This window comes from Hippocampus comes, unplaced genomic scaffold (assembly GCF_001891065.2).
Source record: "Hippocampus comes isolate QL1 unplaced genomic scaffold, H_comes_QL1_v1.1 scaffold345, whole genome shotgun sequence".
Taxonomy (NCBI): Eukaryota; Metazoa; Chordata; class Actinopteri; order Syngnathiformes; family Syngnathidae; genus Hippocampus; species Hippocampus comes.
The window spans coordinates 1,598,402-1,622,025 of record NW_017805538.1 but is presented as its reverse complement, the minus strand read 5'-3'; the positions used below and the strand labels follow the sequence as shown (position 1 = coordinate 1,622,025).

The window sequence follows — 23,624 nt, the reverse complement described above, 5'->3', positions numbered from 1 at the left end:
GCAACTTTGACGTTGCTTTATCGTACAGGCCTTGTCCAGATTAATTAAATGTGGCATTCCCATTCTTGAAGCTGACACCAACTGACAGCTGTAGCAAGGCCTCACCTGGCGATACTAGAGGCCCAAAAATAAATAAATTACAGAACAAGACCAAAATAACCTGTTTGGGCAATAGAAGCAGAGATTTAGAAAAATGCTCTTGTGCACAACGCACATACTCAACTCTGCTGCTCACCCCACCTAAATCTGCCAATCTCGCAAGGGGTTAAGAAGAAGAGCCTGGTCCAACACCTGAAGGAGCACTAGCTGCATCTCATAAGTGCTTCAAATTAGCGTGCAACAAGCATTCCCCTATAGAAACAGGGGAAAACAGCGAGGTGATGCAGGCATACAATTTGGGGCATTTCTGTCATATTGAACAGGGTGCACATAAGGGGGTACAAAGACACAATCAAATACAGTGGTTGGACGATAGGATCCAAATCTATTCCTTGGGGTAAATTTGTATGTTGAAGACGTGTCTACTACACACCACGAGTGTGTATTATACTTTTATTTAAAAAAAAAAGAAAAAAAAAAGAAGAGAACGTGAAGTGAAATCACGATAACCAATTTTTTATCTCAGCCCTGCCACACCTCAGTCAAACACCTACAAACAGAAGAAAAAATTCAGAGAAAAATTCCTGGCACCATGACTGACTCTGATCCATCCATCCATTTTCTGACCCGCTTATCTTCACAAGGTGTGCCGGAACCTATCCCAGCTGTCTACAGGACAGTAAGCGGGGTCCACCCTGAACTGGTTGCCAGCCAATCGCAGGGCACACATAGACAAACAACTATCCACGCTCGCACTCACACCTAGAGGCAATTTAGAGCATTCCGTTAACCTACCACGCATGTTTTTGGAATGTGGGAGATGCCAACTCCACGCAGGAAGGCCAGAGCCGAAATTGAACCCTCTGCACTGTGAGGCCAACGCACTAACCAGTTGACCACCAGGCCGCCCTTATACTGCATACTGCAGCACTTTTCTACCTCGGGTTTTACACTGTTACCACATTCACCTACTGAGGGACGCAGTATCAGGAGCAACTAGAGATTAAGTATCTTGCCCAAGGACATTTCAAGATGGTTGCAAAGGCAGACTATTGTCAAAGGTGATTTTTCTTTTTTTTTGTCTGATAACAAAGCCTCCTGAATTCTCTTTGTGAGCTCTGAAACGAACCTGTAGCAACTGAATCCGTTGCCAGCATTTTTCTCTTTGTGATCATGGAAGGCATTGAGACACCCCCTAATACAGCAATGGTTCACCATTATTTGATTTGGCCAGATATATAAGACTATAACTCAGAGGGAATACCATGACAGAGCATCTCTTGAGTTGTAAAGAAGTTCGGAAGGCTCCAAAATGTCACATCAGGCAAAGATGACTACACAATGCGCATTACGTATTTCAGGTCGTCTTGGTCTAATATGGAATAAGGAGGAGGAATAACACATTTTCGGCCCTCCATCTCATGCACCGTGGGCCTCCCTATCTTAAATTCCTGAGCTGAGTTTGGGTGTCCCTGTATGTACCACTTGCTGTATAGTCATGAGGATCACAGTTGTGCTTGAGCCTATGCCGGCTGCCTTTGGGCAATGATAAGATTGTAACAACAAAATAAATACTGTTTTCTATTTGAGGCAGTTAAGTAGGCAGGTAGGTAGGTAGGTAGGTCGACCCTAAAACATCCATCCATCCATTCATTTTCTAATCCGCTTACCCTCACAAGGGTCGCGGGGCATGCTGGAGACTATCCCAGCTGTAGACGAACAACCATTCGTGCTCACAATCACACCTAGAAACAATTTAGATGTGGGTGTCAAACACACTTTTGTCAAGGGCCACTTTGGAGTTACTTCTTCCCTCGAAGGGCTGTTACAACAGTGAAGCCGAATAAATGTTTAATCATCTCATTGTATTATTATGCATGACAAATAGATGGATTACTAGTTGAAATCACTCAAGTCAACTGTTTGTTTTTGCTCAATTATTGTTCAAGTGAGTGTATTAAATGGGAACAAAATTATTGAAAATTTCAATGTAACTTCTTACACATGACAATTTGACATTTCAGTACATATTTTAGCAAGGATCATGGAAGTTGACACACATGATTTGCTTTCGCGGGCCACATAAAATGATGTGGCGTGCCGGATCTGGCTCCCGGGCCTTGAGTTTGACACCTGTCATTTAGAATGTTCCATTAACCTGCCGTGCATGTTTTTGGAATGTGAGGAAACCGAAGTAACTGGAGAAAACCTGTGTAGGCATGGGGAGAATATGCGAACTCCACCCACGAAGGCTAGAGCACGGACTCGAACACCCCAAAAACAGTTGAGTCAAAAATAACGCAAAACGATTTAAAAAAGTAACTGACCAAAGTTTTTGAGCTATTCATTTGACCCAAAAAGTGTATAAATGTACTCTATTTGATTAATTGATGATCAAAGTACATGACGATTGATCACTTTAATCGCTTAATCAATTAATTTTGACCCCCACCCCCCGCCCCAAAACAAAATCAGATGATGCTCATGGAAACAAATTGGCAGGGGCTGGTCTTTGCTTTTCATGAATTTTCTTTTAGCCAATACTGTAGTGTAAATGATTTCACCATTAAAAGTATTCAAATAGAATTAGAGTATGTCCTGTTCTGATACGCAGGCGAGAAGGGAATGTCATCATAGCACTCTTCTTGCCTCAAGAGACTACCCACACATTTGTTGTCGGCGCAGGCAGTCGGCACGTTCCTCACACAACGGACATTGATGTTTGTCTAAATAACAATACAGGCTCCATGGTTTTTATCCTCCACACATGCTGCCGAGCAGTTTTTTTTTATTGACAGAATATTCAAGTTTACATTTCAATAACATTTCCTTTGTCAGTACAACAATGAATGAGAACAAAACCAAAATACATACACAATCAGATTTCCAGTTACATATATGGATTAAAAAAACATTGACAGACTGTGGTGCAATGTGGCATTGGTGGATAGGTTGAGGCATTATGTCCCAGATGTGCTCAATTGGATTCAGGTCTGGGGAACGGGCGAGCCAGTCCATAGAATCAATACCTTCGTCTTGCAGGAATTACTGAGACACTCCAGCCACATGCGGTCGAGCATTGTCTTACATTAGGAGGAACTCAGCATATGGCCTCATGAGCAGTCTGAGGATCTCATCTCAGTACCTAGTGGCAGTAAGGCTACCTCTGGTGCCAAAGAAATGCAACCCACACCATTAGTGAGCCACTGCCAAACGGGTCATGCTGGATGGAGTATGCTGCAGGCAGCAAAACGTTCTCTATGGCGTCTCCAGACTCTGTCACGTCTGTCGCATGTGCTCAGTGCGAACATTACAAGCCTCAGCTAGTTGAGGATGTGTCACATGCAGAACTAGCCACCATCTTGAACAGGGAGTCCCTGGCGAGCTTTTCCTTTCACCATGATTGAGGTAACTGTGTTTGGCTCCAATGAATTCATCATAACTGGTCGAATTCTTTACCGATTTCGACACGGATTGATTTGTTCGAAACATCAGGCATGAAGTTATGATACCAGACACATGGATAATTTTTTAACTTTCATAAATATAAAAGGGAAGACCAAATGCTTTTTAATGTGAAAAAGCATATCAGATCAGCAAAAATAAATAAATAAATAAATAAATATAACAGCAACCGCAATGAACTTCACCTTGCATTAAATATTCTTTTGTTGTTGCTGTTGTTACTGCTACTACATCACTGAAGACTTGAATTGACTGAAGTACGACAAGTTTTTTGTGGAATTGATTGAAGCAAACTTAGAAGTTAAAATGTTTCAATTCAGGTCAAAACTGAAATACGGGCTATTCTTCTAGATAGATGGATAGATAGATCGAGCGATCATTTATTAATCCCAAGGAAAATTACACATTGGTCTGTTGCTTACACTTGCACAAAAAATGTCACATTAAAACAGTTTTAATCTTCTATTTTGGATTCATATTTTTACATCCATCTCCAGAGGAGTCAGTACCTCCCCAGGCATGAACCTCAACACACGTCACTGGCAGTTTGATAAATGTGACAAAAGTGAGTAACAACCCCCCCACCCTCTCTTGCTGTGCTGCAGCCAGAGGGGTGTGATTTTCAAAATTAATAAAGTTGACAAAAAGAACAATGCATTATATTGATTGATTTGTGCAGTCGGGGATTCGATGCACGATGTTGACATATTTATGAATGAACTATGATGACATCCACCACACACGCCGGCATAGCTCAGAATCTGTCCGCCTCCATCTTGATCAAATCCACCAAAATTGTATTACACCACCTGCACCACAAATCAGACCTGCTTTTAGCAGGTCTAAAATTTCGTCTACTTTCAGGCCGTGTAAAAGAAAACACCCTTAGTCTGCTGGAACGCCCAACATTGGGCAATACACGTATGCCAAATTTTCAAACATGCTCATTGAAAATCAAGATGTGCCAGATTTTACACCCGAGTGCACATGCGCTCTCTATGAAAATAGAGCCCCAAGTTATCATAATGTGTATTGAATAGAACTAAGTAAACATTTATTTTGACCTTATACTTTGACTGCATATGTTAAATCAGTCCTCTTACTTTTACCAGTCTACCAGTTTACCAGTCTTTACTCCGTCAGAGAGAGCGTGGAGCTGAAATCAAGCGAGGAAGGGGGAGTTCGGACAAGGAGGAGACACCTTTGCTTGGGTGTTCCCCACATTGGAGGAGTGTGAGGAGAGCCACTGTGAAATGAGCAGGATGAGTCATAATTCACACTCAGACACCCGCCCACACGCACAGCTTCGCACAGGCACAGGGAAGTCCACTGTTACCACGGTAACCAGTGACAAGTGACGCAGGTGGATCTCTGAGTGAGGGAAGACAGCATTTGCTGAATGCCGAGAAGATGCGCACACACACGCAAAACGAATACGTCACACGCCATTTCAATTCACTAAATAGTCTGTTTTTGCCGCCGCATCTCTCCTCTCTGCCGTGTTTCACCTCCCTCGTTTCCTTTCCTTCTGTCCTGGTGTCATCTCCTTTCCTTGTTTTCCCATCCTGCTCCCTTGCCTCCTTTCACCTCACAACATCACCAGCCCACTAAAGGGAAGTAGAAAGAGAACAGTCAGACTAAATTATTCATCCCATGGTTTTTTCTCCCCTCTATCTGTGTCTGTTCTTTGTAGTGTTCTGTCTCCTCCCTTATTCTTTCTGCTCTATATATGCATGCTTTTCTCACGAATCCCAGATAAAAACTTTACTGCCAAGCAGAGATGGGATCAAATCTCATATGCGCAAGTTTCAAAACGAATCCCAAGTCATTCTGTATTCGGCAAGTGTAAGTCACAGGTTATCTTAATGGCTTTCTCAAACTACATAACTTTTGTCGCGCTGTCACACTGCCAGGTAAATATTGTTGTTTGTCTTGGACCGGGTCAGACATCACACTGATCGTTTCGTGCTTCTGTCAAGAGTTAGTCCATCAGTGCGGGTCCATCGGGGAGGCGAGACAAAAAGTCATGTCAACAGAGGCATTATTTGCATGAGTGTTTGTTTTTTGCTCAGAAAAGGCACCAAAAAGGGGGGCGGGGGGGGTGAGTATGGACTTGTTCCTGGGTAGTGGGGGGAGGATGTTTTGAACTGTCTATTCTCCAAAAAGAACTCGAGGGAACAAAATTGTTTTCTTTAATGACACCACATTTGCTAATCTGCCACTAGCTTTGCAGTTAGCAAATGTAGCATTAATGACATGGATACTTTCCAATATTTCCCTTTTTGTTCAAGTCACTTTTTAAATACCGTATTTTCTGCACTAAAAGGTGCACCTAAAAGCCTTCCATTTTCTGAAAAGCTCACGACACGGCTTAAAATCCGATGCGCCTTGTGTATGATCATTACGGTAATATTTCGACCCCCAAAATGCTGGAGACATGCTTACAACGCAGAGTTCAAACTTAAGGCCATCGGTTTCGCAGTTGAACACGGAAATAGAGCAGCAGCAAAAGAGTTCAACGTTAATGAGTCAGTGTTATAACTTGCTGTTGGTTAAGTGAACTGTGTTGCTGCTTTATTCAATAAGTTTTTCTGACATCTGATCGTTCTGTTGGCATTTCCTTGAGCGTAGCTCTATCTAGTGGATGCATTGTAGATTGCGTCTTATAATGCAGTGGGTCCATTGCATGAAAAAAAATCATAAAATAGGCCATTCATTGAAGGTGCGCCTCATAATCCAGTGCGCTTTTTAGTGTGGAAAATACAGTACTGAACACCAAATTGTGATCTTGTGCACCATGTGCAGTCTCTCGTCATAAGTAGGAAGACACTGTCTGCGTGACTAACATGGTTTAACACCTCCGGACACCTTGAGTCGAAGAGACAAACACTTAGACGAGCTGCATGCGGCTACAATCGTGCTGCCCAGTACTGCACTGGTCAGAATCCGGTGAGTTTTAAAAAAAATGTCTTAAGACAACATTCGGGCAACTAACAAGTTTAACTGTAACTATATCTTGAGGTCAACTTTTCCGCCATTTTTCGTGATGCCATTTTTGTATGATCACGTTGCGCAGGTCTGTTTTGCACTCCTCTCAGTAAAATTACCTCTGACTTGTTACAAATGCTTTCCGTGTCTATTTTTACATATGATGTGCAGTGGAATCTCCTCTGTCACATCGTTTCGGATTGAATCAGTTTCATGCAGTATTTCTACGTTTATTGCACGCACGACGGGATAACTCATCTTCGTACACGCAAAAATTGTTGGAAGCCAGCTGCAATATTTATGTCTGCCGACACAACATAATTTTGAGGTATTTGGGAATGGAGTTTCATCAAATATGTACACTGCGAAGAAAAGTTGTGTCATCTAAGCGTGAATGACTTGAAAGACATGAGAAGCAGAGCAAATGTTCACCGGGATAAGCTTGCGTACATTGCCAGAGATGGTGTGGGAATTTCGGGTAGCCAAACAAACAGCAGCCAGACGGTGGGGGTGGGTGGCGTCACACTGCAGAAATGGCTTTTATGGCACACATCGTTGTTCCCTATGTTATCTGGGCTCAAAATGCTTCTCTTTGCCCTTACTTGTCCCGAAACAGTCGCACGACGCTTTGCACAGACACTCAGTCACAGGCCATTCCATTGTAACAATGGAAAAAGTTACTGACTGTTTGAAGCCTTTAAAATATCATAACTTCCTTAATTCTTGAGTGATGAACAAAAGCGATTCTTGTTTGATGTAAAAAAAAAAAAAGCTCCATTTCACTCGATCGAAAGCTTTTTGGGTGTCCAAACTAAGCAGAATAAAAGATTAATCTTTATATCGTGTACTTAAATGTTCAAAATCCTCCTAATGTTGTTCGCTCCCTGTCTACTAGAGGTAAGATCTGAAGCCCAAGCCCAATCCAACCCGACCCAAAATTCGGGTCGGGTCGGGCCTAAAATGTCTCTCTGCTTTTCTCTCTTAAAAGTGCCGCGCTAGATTCTGAAGGACGTACTGCTGCTGTGGTTTATGGCCCAATTTTCAACCCGTCAAAATGAAGGATGGCCTTAAATTTTTCCGGTGAAAAAAATCCGTCAATGATGGAAAATTGTCGGTTAATGTACTGTCTGCAGAAACAGAAATATAAAAGATGCAAATGTTTATACAGTCTTGTTTAACTTAGATTTTTGTTACAAAAGACAGGCTTTACTTTGTGATCATAAATGACCCCTCCTCCTCCCAAGTCCTCACAAATAAAAAATGAAATTTCGGGTTTGCTTCGGGCTCGGGTGTGCAAATCAAGTTAATTGGTCGGGCTCAGGCCAGGTCGGACTTTAATACCCGCGGGCTGGGTCGGGTCGGGCTGGATTTTTTAGGCCCGATCTTACCTCTAGTTGTGATTTCAATTCTCACTGAGGCCTTATCACATGAAACTGAGTTCCTGTCATCTGTGTCCATCAAATCTGTGGACTTGTCAGTATCCTTTGAATGTGAAGAACATCACTTTCTCTTCAACTTTCTACTGCAAGTCAAGCAACAGATTGGCTTTTCCCGGAAAAATCTGCTGAGGACCCGACTATATTTGAAGCTCTGATTTTGGTAGCACGTGACCAAAAATGTTAACGGCCAGTAATCCTGCAAGGCCTCGTAGCTCAGTGGTTAGAGCACTGGCCTTGTAAACCAGGGGTCGTGAGCTCAATTCTCACTGAGGCCTCATTGCATGGAACTGAGTTCCCGTCATCTGTGTGATTGTCAATATCCTTCAAAAGTGAAGAAGAGGACATTTCTTTAACTTTCTACTGCAAGTCAAGCAATGGACTTGCCTTTTTCCGGACAAATCTGCTTAGAACCCGACTATTTTTGAGGCTCTGATTTTGGCAGCACGTTAACAAAATGCTAACGGCCAATGAGCATCCAAGGCCTCATAGCTCAGTGGTTAGAGCACTGGTCTTGTAAACCAGGGGTAGTGAGTTCAATTCTCACTGAGGCCTCATTGCATGTAACTGAGTTCCTGTTGTCTGTGTACTTGTCAGTATCCTTCAGATGTGGAGAACATCACTTTTCTTTATTTTTCCACTGCAAGTCAAGCAATGGACTTGGCTTTTCCTGGAAAAGTCTGCTGAGGACCTCATGCTTTTGCTGCTGTGATTTTGGTAAGACATTAACAAAAATGGTAATGGCCAGCTGGCATGCAAGGCCTCGGAGCTCAGTGGTTAGAGCACTGGTCTCGTAAACCAGGGGTCGTGAGCTCAATTCTCACTGAGGCCTCATCGCATGTAACTGAGTTCCTGTTGTCTGTGTACTTGTCAGTATCCTTCAGATGTGGAGAACATCATTAGAGCACTGGTCTCGTAAACCAGGGGTCGTGAGCTCAATTCTCACTGAGGCCTCATCGCATGTAACTGAGTTCCTGTTGTCTGTGTACTTGTCAGTATCCTTCAGATGTGGAGAACATCATTAGAGCACTGGTCTCGTAAACCAGGGGTCGTGAGCTCAATTCTCACTGAGGCCTCATCGCATGTAACTGAGTTCCTGTTGTCTGTGTACTTGTCAGTATCCTTCAGATGTGGAGAACATCATTAGAGCACTGGTCTCGTAAACCAGGGGTCGTGAGTTCAATTCTCACTGAGGCCTTATCACGTGTAACGCCAAAAATGTTAACGGCCAGTAATCCTGCAAGGCCTTGTAGCTCAGTGGTTAGAGCACTGATCTTGTAAAGCAGGGGTCGTGAGCTCAATTCTCACTGAGGCCTCATTGCATGGAACTGAGTTCCCGTCATCTGTGTGATTGTCAATATCCTTCAAAAGTGAAGAAGAGGACATTTCTTTATTTTTCCACTGCAAGTCAAGCAATGGACTTGGCTTTTCCCGGACAAATCTGCTGAGGACCTGACTCTTTTTGAGGCTCTGATTTTGGTAGCACGTGAACAAAAATGCTAACGGCCAGCTAGCATGCAAGGCCTCATAGCTCTGTGGTTAGAGCACTGGTCTCGTAAACCAGGGGTCGTGAGTTCAATTCTCACTGAGGCCTTATCACGTGTAACGGAGTTCCTGTCATCTGTGTCAAGCAAATCTGTGTACATGTCAGTATACTTCAAACGTGGAGATCATCACTTTCTACTGCAAGTCAAGTAATGGACTTGGCTTTTCCCGGACAAATCTGCTGAGGATCCAACTGTTTTTGAGGCGCTGATTTTGATAGCACGTTAACAAAAATGCTAACGGCCGATGAGGCTGCAAGGCCTCGTAGCTCAGTGGTTAGAGCACTGGTCTAGTAAACCAGGGGTCGTGCGTTCAATTCTCACTGGGGCCTCATCACATGTAACTGAGTTTCTGTCATCTGTGTCACGCAAATCTGTGTACCTGTCAGTATCCTTCAAACGTGGAAAACATCACTTTCTACAGCAAGTCAAGCAATGGACTTGGCTTTTCCCGGACAAATCTGCTGAGGACCTCATGCTTTTGCTGCTGTGATTTTGGTAAGACATTAACAAAAATGGTAACGGCCAGCTGGCATGCAAGGCCTCGTAGCTCAGTGGTTAGAGCACTGGTCTAGTAAACCAGGGGTCGTGAGTTTAATTCTCACTGAAGCCACATCACATGTACTGAGTTCCTGTTGTCTGTGTACTAAGAACATCACTTTCTCTTGAACTTTCGACTGCAGGTCAAGCAATGGACTTGGCTTTTCCCGGACAAATCTGCTGAGGACCCAACTGTTTTTGAGGCTTTGATTTTGGCAGCACGTTAACAAAAATGCTAACGGGCAGCTGCCATCCAAGGCCTGACACCTCAATGGTTAAGGCACTGGCCTTGTAAACCAGGGGTCGTGAGTTCAATTCTCACTGAGGCCTCATTGCATGTTACTGAATTCCTAACAAGTGTGTCAAGCAAGTCTGTGGACTTATCAGTATCCTTCAAAAGTGGAGAACATTACTTTTGCTTGAACTTTCGACTGCAAGTCAAGCAATGGACTTGGCTTTCACCGGACAAATCTGCTGAGGACCCATTTTGAGGCTGTGATTTTGGTAGCACATTTACAAAAATGTTAACTGCTGATGAACCTGTAAGGCCTCATAGCTTAGTGATTAGAGCACTGGTCTCGTAAACCAGCAATTGTGAGTTCAATTCTCACTGAGGCCTCATCGCATGCAACTGAGTTCTTGGCATCTGTGTCAAGCAAATCTGTGTACTTGTCAGTATACTTAAAATGTGGAGAACATCTCTTTATCTTTCTACTGCAAGTCAAGCAACGGACTTGGCTTTTCCCAGACAAATCTGCTGAGGACCTCACTCTTTTGAGGCTGTGATTTAGGTAGCACGTTAACAAAAATGTTAACGGCCTAAGCGTCTGCAAGGTGTCATGGCTCAGTGGTTAGAGCACTGGTCTTGTAAATCAGGCGTCGTGAGTTCAATTCTCACTGAGGCCTCATCGCATGTAACTGAGTTCCTGGCATCTGTGTGTAATAATTGTTGGCAGGCAGGGATTGGGTTTTATGTGTCTTTTTATTAATAACGTGGCAGAGCAACTAACATGCGGTGGACTTACTCGCAGTTGCTTCCGGGAACTCCCCCTTATAGGCGGGACCTGTCCATCAACTCAAGCATGACGTAAATAGTGTAAACTCTCGTAAAGCACTAAACATATAATAATAATCTATTATATGACACTGTGTACTTGTCAGTATCCTTCAAATGTGGAGAACATCACTTTTCTTTATTTTTAACTGCAAGTCAAGCAATGGACTTGGCTTTTCCCAGCCAATCTGCTGAGGACCTGACTCTTTTGATGCTGTGATTTTGGTAGCACATTAACAAAAATGCTAATGGCCAGCTAGCATCCAAGGCCTCATAGCTCACTGGTTCGAGCACTGGTCTAGTAAACCAGGGGTTGTGAGTGGAGGTAAGATCTTAAGCCCGAGCCTTCAGGTCGGGCCAGGCTTCTCTCTCGCTGACTTTTTTAAAATAAATATATGTTTAGTGCGCTGAGGCGCTTCGAGGCCGTGAATAGTTTCGGCCACGAGAGACCATGGTTCGCAAAAAAACAGAAGTCGCCTCATCACAACACATACTTTACTAAACTCTTGCAATCAATTCAAGCGTGGAGACTTCAGAAAAAATGGCTGCGGGAGAGAAGTCTGTTTCAGAGTTACTCAGAGAAGTTGTAATCACGTGAGGCCTTAACCTCAGTCTCAGAGAGGATTGCAGCAGCGGGGTATTTTTGTTGAAGTTGTGGTGAAAAACAGCATTATGAAATCAAAAAATGGACTTTGTGAAAAACGTTTTTATTGGTTGTTTTTTTTTTAAATTAAAGTCTTGATAAATAAATAACTTCATTCAAAAAGTATGACAGTTGAAATAATCATAATCACACATTTAATAATAATAAAATCATAATAAGTCGCTATAATTTTCTGATGGCTCGCGGTGAAGGCAGACGCTTTTCTGCCCTGCTCCTGTACCCCCCCCCCCCCCCTCCCCACCCCCTGTCAGCCCCCCTTACTACTCTGCTTGCTGACTCTGTCAAATTTACTGTCCTCTGTCTTGATATAGCCTCCGGCCGTATTTTTCCTTACGAAAAGTACATGATGGAATTAGTCAGTTGGACTCTCATCACCATGGATACATTTTGTTTCAAAGAAAAGAACAGGCGGTGGGGAGCCTTCTTGCCCCTATCGGACATTTGCTGCTGGATCCACCCTCGATCATTGGCGGAAATGGAGACCAATTTGCCTGACAATATTGTCCGGAGACAATGTGGAAGACATCTACATTGTAGTGTTGGCAGTTTATTGATCTATCGCAAAATTCAGCCGGCGGGAGCAGCTTCATTGGAAGAGAACAAGCTGACAGCCTACTTGGAGGGTGTGGAGCAGGTGATCAACACTCAGACTCATGCGCTGACCGAACTCAATTACAAAGTAATGTCAACGTCTTAGCTGGATTCCTATTCCACTCCTATCCCGCAGCGCAGCTGGATGGACTTGAGCCCATCTCGTGTGCAGCCCGTCTCACTGCTTGTGAAGAATAGGAAGAACGTATTTCCTAATAATATTATCTTATCTTACAAGTTAATTGCCAGATTGTATATTTCTCTGTCATGTAACAAAATGGTATTCATTTCAAAATGCTGTTTTTATCGAGTTCATTTTGACCCCTTTGGACTTCCATAGAAGAGAAAAGATGTTTAAGGCTATGTCCAAATACAGAGGCCACATTTCTGGCCGCATGATGTCACTTTTAGCACGACTGGACCGCATGTGGTGTACAAATTCACATTAAGCCTGTTGCAGTTTAAGCGGTACACGGAGGCTACACGATGAGCAGAATTTGAAGGCAATGAAGGATCCAGCCTGCAAATTGACTTTCTAGAATATGCAAAGCAAGTGCGGTCGAGTTGCGCCCGAAGTGACAACAGGGAACACCTTCATTTCAGGGTCGCACAACTCAAGAGTGTTCGAACATTTCTGAAAGGTGAATAGGTGACACACTTAAATTGATGGGAGGTTCTGTGCAGCCACAAAGGGCATACTAAATCAATGAGTCAATGATTTTTCAAGATGGTGGGGTGGCCAGTGGTCTTATATCCCACTTCAGTGGATCCGCCCCTAAAATGAGCAGCAGCAAAATTACTTTACCACATTTAGCACCATAATGGGAGCAGTCTGTACTCAACTGACCTTGGCGTCAAATCTTAGTGAATGATGTATGATTGCCCAGCCTATAAAGTAAGTACGGTACGATGGTACAATGCAGGCGAACAACAAAAATGGACTAAAAATGGATGACCATGCAAACTTTTCTTACTCTGCCCCCTAAAATAACGCTAACCAAGAATCTTTTGGAACTGGAATCAATATGAAGGATCAGGACAGGGATCGTTCAAATTCAATCAAAGCCCACTCCTATTCTTTGCTCAAAGTGGATTCTGAATACGGGTAATTGTATTTACGAACAAAATGCCTGGAAAGTAACTTAAACGTTTTGGAAAAGTAATTCAAAAGTTATGAAAAACTATTGATTAAAAATAATCTATCTATCTATCTATCTATCTAGCTATCTATCTATGTATCTATATATATATATATATATATATATATATGAACCGTGATAAGGTTAAATAGCGCTATTACTGGACAGTTTACCTATTTGGTATGTGTCTGTATGTACAGTATAACATCTCAGGATATTGCAGTCCAGTTCAACACTATTTCATGCCACACTTCAATAGTACTCATGTAGGTTAATATATGAATGTCAATCAAAACACTCCCAATAACTTTAGCTTGTCTACCCCACCAAAAAACCGACAGTGAGACTATATCTGTCTGCTTGAAGTATATTTTCAATAAATCATTTCCTTTTAGTAAGTTAGTACATTTGCTAGATATGAGATTTGAAAGGGTCTGCGTTGAGTCGATGTGGCCTGACAATGTTTCCATCTTGGCTGACGACGCTCTCAACTGGACTGGCACTGCAACACTTGCATTGCAACTGTCATGATTCGGTTTGGGATCAACAGGTGGCACTGTAGGGCTCCCCTGCAGCTGCACACCTGTTGGTCATTAGATAATTAGTGGCTTTAAAAGGACTCCCAGCCCGAGCAATCATTGTCGGGTCATTGTTGCTCTTTGCCGCTGTCATGTTTGTTTGTTGCCGTTTCTCTGCTGCTGTCAGGTTTGTTTCGGTCATGTTTTGGTCACAGCTCTGTTCTAGGCTAGCTTCAGTTGTGATTTTTGTTTGCTACTTTGGACTTTGTTTGTTTTGGATTTAGTTTTCTGAGTTTTAATACAATCTTTCAAGTACACCCTGCTCCTCCCTCCTGCCTGCTTTTTTGGGGTCCACCACCACCTTGCAACGTGACAGGAACTCATTGCACATTTCTGTATGAATGCTGAAATGTACTTTGAATATATTTATTTCAGTCATTCATTTTTTTTTAAATCATGTTCATACTATGTACTATTTTGAACTTAAAGTTAGGGAAATTACATTTATTAACCCAAATTATTATTGAAAAGAACTGAAATCTAACCTATTTTAAAACCATTTGTTTTCTTTTCCTGAATTTTAACTCACCGTTTCAATTGGTGGCTTGAGACCTAATGGCTGAATGCCATCAACCCCCGAACTCTGCATCATATCAAGCCCACGTTGGTTGACTAACGTGGGCTTGCTGAGGTTAAGCACAGGTTTAGAAATATACATATAGGGTTGAAATTAAACACATAAAAAGACTAACACCGAATTTGGTCAAGTCACTACTCCTGGATTCAAGTGAAGTCATGAGTTTTTATCTCCCAAGGCAAGTTTCAATTCATCAAAACTGTGACTCGAGTCAGCTCGAGTGACTCTCTCTGCTACCGAGAGATCTCTGATTCAGCTTTTCTAGAGTCCTCAACTCTAAAGCCATTGCTACTGAATCCTGACCTCATTAGCATACCATGTTAAATTCCATCAAATTCTGTATTGAGCACACCAGAATAGAGACTGCACCCACTTAATTAAAAAGGAAAAATGCAAAACTAAAAAATAATTTCCACAGAGCAAGGCGAATATGTCGATGACTACAGATTGTTTCATTTTTTTGTGTTCCAGCCATTTCCATTGGCCTATTTATGGTGTTTCCCACTGTATATGAACATTAGGCTTGCCACTTAAAAGGATTTCAGAAATTAACAGAAACTGTTTTTCGGTTCTGTCAGATTACCCAATGGGAAACCACAGTAACTAATTTTGGGTTCCGTAAACGTTCATCATGGGAACCCATTTCTCTATTTTAACTGATAATCATAATCAAGAATTCTGACACTCAAAAGTATAATATTTCAAGGTGAAATGTTTGAAAACTATGCATTAACAATGAACATAATTACATCAGCAGCTGTGTACTGCAGGTTTATTCAGTAAAATATGTTGTTTAACACGTTTATTGTACTCATATGGCATCATGAATACAGCATACCACAAAATCAGAGTATTTTTTCCAGTCTCACACTGCAAAGATTAACTTACTGGTAATCATTAATATATGAATTACTATGAAATACTATGGCCATCGGTAACACATATGTGGACACAATACTTCGGCTATATACCATGGGCCACAAGTAAACCTGACACTGTTAACATGATTATGTGTATGTACTATTTATGTAAATAAACATAATATCAATGGCTACTCACCTCCTTTATTAATACAAAAGCATGTAATATGAATTGAATGATTACAATCATGTGATGAATCTTTTCAAAAATGACCGTATTACTATATACAGGTATATAGACTTATAGTAATGATATGGCTTGATGTCCTCTTTGCAACCTGTTGGGGGAAAGTGGCCATCTTTCCTCCGTGTGTTCGTTGAATTTCGGATGGTGAGGATGTTGGTTATCCAAATACAGGCTGGAGTCGATGAACAGTTTCTTCGAAGCTTTTAATCACAAGATATTCCGGACATCGGTGAGTTACAGACAATTGGCTGCATATCACGTGTGCAAAGAAGCAAGAGATTCACATCATATTTATATCATCAGAAGGGAGGTACCGAAACTCATGGCGTGGCATCAGGACTTTCGTTTCTCCTAAACCGATTCTTAGCTTGTATCAACTGGCACATTCCTACGGCTACCTGATGAGGTAGTGTGCTTCAAGGACACATCTGGCTACAAAACAGAGTTTCACTGCGAACATGAGAACGTTAATACTTGCAAATGGGCAGAATATAGACACAATATAGAACCCCAAGACGATGCACTGTGTAATCGACTATCAATTTGACCAAAGAATCTACCTCACATCATCGTTAGACCGACCAACAGTTCACATTAGTATTACTACACCTTGTGACAAATGTTTTCTTCATAAAGTTACCATGTCTACATCGAGTAAATTCTAGAACAACTAAGACTGTTTCATAATACTTTTTATATCGATTTGCCTTTAGATCGAATGAGCAACTTCAAGTACTTGCCTCTCGGAATTGCGCCTCCCGTTGTATTTCTCTTTCGTGTTTTGTGCATACATCACACGTCAACTTGGAAATACGCCCTTCTTCGGATGATTCAAAAGAAAAATCCAACTGGCATTCCCATTTCTTAAATGTAGTAACTAATACACCTTTCGGTGGGCTTTTTTCCGCCGTCATCTCTATCCATCATCCAGGTGCTTTCTCGGCATGTGGACTAAAATAGCAACCCACATGGGCACAGTGTTTCCTGTTCCGACCCACCCCAAGCAAAACGAAAGTCGAATAGAAGAAAACCACTAACAATAACAAAGTAGTTTCAGCACATCATCATCACTGTGATGATGATGTGCTGAAACTACTTTGAATGAACATTTATTACAAACAAACAGCTTGAGAAAAACCTCTCATTTGGAAAATTGCTGACTATCTGACAGACTAAACGCTGCACATTCAAAGAGTGTAGAATACATACAAATTCAAGAAAATAAAACGGCTAGCCTTACTGCAGGAAATAAACAAGTGAAAAGTGCAAAAAGCAACAGATGGGAAAATACTGCGAGCGCCGCAACAAAATAGGCATAATAAAACAAGTTTATGGTATGTTGAGGGTGTGGTACGGATTTGATTAAAAAAGGTCAACACGGAGCTCATCGAAAAATTCTATTCAAAACAAGCTAAGAACAGAACATGGCCCTGCTTGAATCAAGTAAATTTCCGCAGGCGCTAAGAAAAAAGTTATGGCGTACAGTCCGAACGATATACAGTCAAACCTCGGTTTTCGAACGTCTCTGTTCTCAACCAAATCGGTTTTCGACCAAAAATTTCGAGTTTTTTATGCCTCGGATAACGACCGAATTTCGGTTCTCGAACAAACTGAGCACACTTGAATGCGTTACTTGACTCCTCTCGCCTTCCTTAGCGTTCCATTGTGAACAGACATGTTCAATAAAGATTTTTTAAAAAAAGAGCGTGTTTTCGGTTTTCGAACAGCCTTCTGGAACGGATTATGGTCGAAAACCGAGGTATGACTGTCGTACATTGGTGATGCACATATCTTTAGTGAGGGGGAAGTTCAATAATGTCCCATACAAGTTCTAATGAGAAACATGCAGAATCAGGCTTCTACATTACAGTCAGCACTTAAGTCCTCCAGATATTTCTCAGAAAACGGGGAACTTGGTCCCAGTACGCTACAAAGCTACCGTATTTCCATGACCATAAGGCGCACTTAAAGTCTTCTTTTTTTTTCCCAAACTGGACAGTGCATACACTAGTGTATACACCGAGTTCCAAAATCTGTGAATGTTGTTGTGTCACTTTGACGAGCGCGCCGCTTGACTGACTGATAATGAAAATGGCACCTACGAAGAGACACGCTCACAAAGCACAGTTTAAACTGCAAGCTATCAGTTAGGCGGAGGAACATGGGAATCCAGCAGTCGCGAGAGATTTCAAGATCAACGAATCCATGGTGCTCGGTGGTTTCGTTTTATGAACCGGCGCCATCTACCCATCTGGGCAAGGCCTATCGTGGCGCAGCAACATCCACCGGATTACAAGGAAAAGCTGGCCATCTTCTACTGCAGTAAAAAAGATTGCCAACAAACACGTCCAGCCCAACCACATCACCAACATTGAAGAGGTGCTGCTAATTTTCGACATCCCACTGAACCACGTTGCAGAGAAGAAGGGGACCAGCACGGTAGCAATACGCGCAATGGGGCGCGAGAAGGCGGCTTTTACAGTTGAGCTTGGTTGCCATGGTAATGAACGGAAACTGCCACTGGCTGTGAGAAACCAAGTGCAGCATATGAACTCGGACCTTGCCATCATTCTGGGAGGCTTGACAAAGGAATTCCAACAGCTGGACTTCGGTCTAAAGAGTGAAGTTGCGAGCGGCGTGTGAACCATGACGAACACAGCCTTACAAAGACTGGGAGGCAGCGCCAGGCGAGTTGCGCCACAGTTTGTGAGTAGATTGTGGATGCTTGAGCTAATGTGTCTGCTTGCTCTGTTGTGCGAGCTTTCACAAAACCCAGCATCATTTCTGAGGAGCCGCACGGCAACGAGACTGACTGACAGTGACGCAAACTTGGCGTGAGTACATTGTTAAATACTTCAAAAAGGAAACTCAGTTCCTGCTGCCTTTCTAAATTGGCTGAACTTGCTCAAAAATATAGAGTAATCAAGCCAGTCTTCTGCTCAATGTGACTCACCACTAAAACTTATCAAAGGAGGGTACACTTCAAAGGTACTAAAACATCTCCACATACACAGAATAGAATTGAGAGAGAGCGTCCCATCTTCGACATTCCTGTGCTGCCTCAAACTCCGGCTCCGACCGTCAGCCTCGTGCCACATCGCCCGCACCAAAGGAATAATCGGGCAAGTGCAAATGCAGTCATAGCATCATTCCTTTCAGGGACAGCGGTTACCACAGTGGACAGCAGATCATGTTATCAGGTTACAGGGTGCATGAAAGCGTTAAACAAGGTAGGCTGGAACTACAACAGTGGCTCAACACACTAGTGCAAATGCCCAGCTAATAATTACCTTTTAATTCACAGCTACATGCATGTAGACAGCAAATGTGGACGTAGACTGCTAAGATTAACATTTTCCTTCTGTACCTCTCAAATGAAGCTTTTGTTTTTTCTTTCTCAAGAAAAGCAACACTCGGTTAACCGACCTTCAGAAGCATGCTTGAAGTACCTGCTGCATTATTGTATTGTTTTCAGGTTCTCAAACAGAATACTCTCTTGTGGGGAATTCAAGTTCATAAGTTTGATATAAATATAGTGGTTAAAAATGTCCCTTTGAGAGACGCACAGTGAAGTTTTCCCCAAAAATCCTGAAATTAAAACACATACACTACCGGTAGTTTGCTTTCATCTCCAAAATCAGTCTCGTTAGCTCCCTTTTGTTTTGGTTTTTGCTTTTTGAGAATCTGAATTGAGATTCTTTTCATACCGGAATCAAGAATGAGCCGGAATGGGAACCGGAATCGATGCCTAACACTAGTGACAGCCTTTTGAGTGAGCTGTTCGGATTTTTGAAGAATTGTGACAATCCTTCACTTAAGTGTACAAAGCATTCCAATGTTTTCATCATGGGCAGTATTTCGCTCTTATCCCCAGGTTGCTGTCATATTTGGAGTCATAATGATTTTCAAAGTAATACGCAATTTGTCCAACAACATGTCAATGATAATTCACAGTTGGACAAGTTTGGAAAAAAGTGCACACCCACGCACACAAATAATGGACACAAACACACACATTTTATGCACTTTGCATTTTGTGCGGCTTAAGTTTTCACCTGTTGATATCATCAAGCAAGAGCGTTCTGTTTTGGCGATTCCGTCGTCAGATAGACAAAAGCACCTTTTCCCCCTCCCCCGTTGATATCATCAAGCAAGAGCGTTCTGTTTTGGCGTTTCCGTCGTCAGATAGACAAAAGCACCTTTTTCCCCCCCAACATTAAAAAGAGTCCCTTACCTGGTTCCGTTTGATTTAAAGCAGCCCGTATGCGCCTCTCTGCAACTTTTAGGATGAACTCAAAGTCCATGACTGACACGCACAGAGCAACTGACAGCATCATGCTTTTAAAAGCTCTTCAAGTCCCGATCAGGGCCTCCCACAAACACGCGGTGATGTCACACACGGCTGTCATCGGGCAAAAGGTGAACGAAGCCTGAGTTCAAGTGTGAGTGATTGACACCCCGGACAGCCCAGGCCGCCTCCCCACGCCTTGACGACATCATCAATCCAACACTTTTCTCCCAGCCAGTCGGCAAGAGACTTGCAAAGTCCTGCATAATAAATAACAATATGGTGTGTTTTATTTAGGGGCCAAAAGCTTCCCATGGTGGCGAGGCATGCAGAGGAGATGGTGATCTGAATGGAGGAGGATCTGAAAGTACGGGCACGTTTCCCAGCTTCTTATCACCACGTCAATGAAAACACCTCCTTGTGGAGCCTTTGATGGCTCGCCGCTCTTTCAGTGCCCTTGGAAAAATATCACTCAGCACTCTCTCCTGCTCGGACAGAAACCTTCTCACACACACGTATGCGGACTACCTTGAAAATGATAGCATCGCCTTGCTTTCGTTTACTGCCAACGCACTCGGAAAGTCCCCTGAGATGAATACTGTCCTTAAAAATTTCTCTAGCAAGGCGCAACTGGTGCCAAGACAAAGAAACAGGATCCATGCACAAGGACTTTAGATCATTATAAGCTTGTACTATTGGTGGTTTAATTACATATATTAGATGCCCTGGCCTCCGTGTGTGTGTGTGTGTGTGTGTGTTTTGTGTGTGTGTGTGTGTGTGTTTGTTTGTGTGTGTGTGTGTGTGTGTGTGTGTGTGTGTGTGTGAGAGATATATCAGAGCAAGTACAGACCAGCAAAGTCATGCTGTGTTTTTCTGCAGAGTCAGGCTGCTCGGACAAAGTAATGAGCTCATTGACACACACACACGCACACACACACACACACACACACACACACACACGCACACACGCTCAGGCTAACACACATGCACGCCATCTCTTTGGGATTGGAATAGAGGACACACATCACTATGGTTGTCGGTAGCCTGTCAGCTCAGTACCGCAGCAGCAGCAGCTCCAGCGAAGCTGCAGGGAAACTTTGCCATCTAATCTGATATTTGTCCCCATGCAAAGCAAACATGGAGGGAGCGGACTTGGTGAACGAGCAGCTTTCTGGCTGCAAGAATCAGAGCTGGCACAAACGCCATTGCTTAACGCGTGAGCGTTTGAATAAAATATGAAGCGCGTCGCCTTGATGGCAACTCTCCAGAGAAGGCAAGCGAGCATGTGCACATATACAGCCGTGGGCTATAAAAGGGCGAGTCTCCAATCTAGGTCACACCACGTGGGACGCACGACACTGACTTAGACGGGATCTTTCACAATGAATGGCGCCATCACTGGTTGGCCGGGATGACACCAAGTCTTCAAAGTGTGTAACACTGCTTCCTCAAACGCATGCCTTTTGTAACCTGAATGTTCTGGCTGGATCACTGACACCGTGTCAAAGTACTTTTTTAATGATCACTTGAAATTGGACTGGCACACAAAAAGCAGTCATCCCATGATCTGTAGCACTCATCATCCTCAGGATCACGGCCGGGGATGGAGCCGAGGCCCAGTTGCCGGAGGATGGAAAGCACCTTTGACATCACGCCGGGTGCCAGTCGTACTGTGATTGCAATTGGGGAATTGAGAAGGAATCTATCCAATGCCAAATTGGTCGTAAACCACGCATCTTTACAATACAATACCATTCATCCTGATTTATACAGCGCTTTCACAAGAGCTGCAGCTGTAACAAAGCGCTAAACAAAACAGTTAACATAAAGTAAAAAATAAACACAACACAACACATAAGACACAGACAGTCATGCAATCTTAACCACTTTCCTGCATACACTTTGCAGTTTGAAACAGTTATAGATGAAAGAGGAGCGAATCAAAGTGTCCTTTCACCAGTAGATCAAAGACGTCATGCTGAAAATGTGCACATGTCGGTTACAAGCTAATTTTCAAAGTAAACAAGAAGCTGTAAAAAAAGAGATTGATTCACTTCTCCTGTCCCATGTAAATCCATTTCAATTCCAAGCGGCGACTCTCAATATATTACAATACAATACAGTACATGCTGATTTACATAGCGCTTTCACAACAGATGCAGCTGTAATTAAGCGCTGAAAAAAACAGTTAACTGGTGGTTGCACCTTCTTGGCAGCACGCCTGTACCAGCACAGATTTTGATTGGGAGGAATGTCGGCGCCATTGACTGTCGGTGCTGGACAGCCCTGGGGGTGCTTGTGTTTTTTGCGCCTGTAATGGGCAGCAGTTTTCACAGCCTCGTTTTGTTCAGTGGAGATGTCGGCGCTGTTGGACAGTCGGCGTTGGTGCGGCTGGATGGATGGCTGCTGAAGTGAATAAGCATCTGTGCTCTGCGCTGACAATCCTTTCTTCTCATCGTCGGCTCCACAAGCCATCCACCATCCAGCCGCAGTCTGTCCAACAGCGCCGACATCTCCACTGAACAAAACGGGGCTGTGAAAAATGCTGCCCATTACAGGCGCAAAAAACACAAGCACCCCAGGGCCGTCCAGCACTGGCAGTCAAATGGCGCCGACATTCCTCCCAATCAAAATCAGTGCTGGTACACGCTTGCTGCCGAGAAGGTGCAACCACTGGGCACAGATTCTTCTCCTTTGATGAATGTCGTGGCCAAAAAAACGCTAAAACCAATCCACATCAGGTCCACACGACGTAACAACAACACCATGTGACAAAACAAAACACAAAAACAACAAAACAAGCATGGCTCTTGAAGAGCACTTGCCGACGGCCGCCTACTCGGGCGCCATCTTTGGCGGGAAGCGTTGCTCGCCAACGCTTAAACAACAACTCACTTGCATTTCAACTCATGGAATAGTTCCAAATTTTCATCCAGTCATGAGCACTGAACTCTGATTGAATCAGTACCCTGTTGGATGAGCCGCGCAAATCGCTGGGGACAATCAGTACATAACTTCCAGATCCAAAGTCAATTTCACATTGAAAAATGTACTCGAAACGGGTCTCATTGGAATTCACATTTCTCAGGGAAAGTCCACAATTTGGTAGTTGCAGACATCCTCTGAATTCAATGTGTCACACTTCTTCGGTGGCTATGCGACTTTTCAGCAGTTTTGCTGGTGGGTGTGTCAGAAGTCGAGACGGGAGACACGCTGCGCCTTCAAATTGCAGAAGAGAGAATTGACTGAAGCGCTAATGGGTAAACGTGGCCTTATTTGCTTCCCAAAATAGGGCTGCTTGGTCACTCGACTGAATCACATCCTAACTATTTACAGTATATGCTCTTTAGAGCAGGGGTCCCCAAACGCCGGTCCGCGGACCGGTACCGGTCCGCAGGGCATTTGATACCGGGCCGCACAGAAGGAACTTGCCTTATTTCCGTTTTATTTATTTCGGAATACGAAAGATGTTTTATTTTGAAAAATTACCAGATTCTCCGTTACATCCGTCTGTGTCAAGCTTGACTCACGTCAAGCCATGCTTCTCGGTCACG

The 23,624-nt window shown here is 43.1% G+C and overlaps 1 protein-coding gene and 8 non-coding genes across 9 annotated transcripts in view; 8 read left to right on the top strand and 1 right to left on the bottom strand.

Moving 5' to 3' along the window:
- LOC109520921 (fibroblast growth factor 14-like) overlaps window positions 1-23,624 on the bottom strand; it is a 47,813-nt gene that overhangs the window by 19,762 nt on the left and 4,427 nt on the right. The window lies entirely within an intron of this gene.
- Window positions 8,194-8,266, top strand: trnat-ugu (transfer RNA threonine (anticodon UGU)). Its single transcript has one exon. It is a non-coding gene; the product is annotated as a tRNA-Thr (tRNA).
- On the top strand, window positions 8,471-8,543 carry trnat-ugu (transfer RNA threonine (anticodon UGU)). The gene has a single exon. It is a non-coding gene; the product is annotated as a tRNA-Thr (tRNA).
- Window positions 8,748-8,820, top strand: trnat-cgu (transfer RNA threonine (anticodon CGU)). Its single transcript has one exon. It is a non-coding gene; the product is annotated as a tRNA-Thr (tRNA).
- trnat-ugu (transfer RNA threonine (anticodon UGU)) lies at window positions 9,232-9,304 on the top strand. The gene has a single exon. It is a non-coding gene; the product is annotated as a tRNA-Thr (tRNA).
- trnat-cgu (transfer RNA threonine (anticodon CGU)) lies at window positions 9,510-9,582 on the top strand. The gene has a single exon. It is a non-coding gene; the product is annotated as a tRNA-Thr (tRNA).
- Window positions 9,792-9,864, top strand: trnat-agu (transfer RNA threonine (anticodon AGU)). Its single transcript has one exon. It is a non-coding gene; the product is annotated as a tRNA-Thr (tRNA).
- Window positions 10,619-10,691, top strand: trnat-cgu (transfer RNA threonine (anticodon CGU)). Its single transcript has one exon. It is a non-coding gene; the product is annotated as a tRNA-Thr (tRNA).
- Window positions 10,906-10,978, top strand: trnat-ugu (transfer RNA threonine (anticodon UGU)). Its single transcript has one exon. It is a non-coding gene; the product is annotated as a tRNA-Thr (tRNA).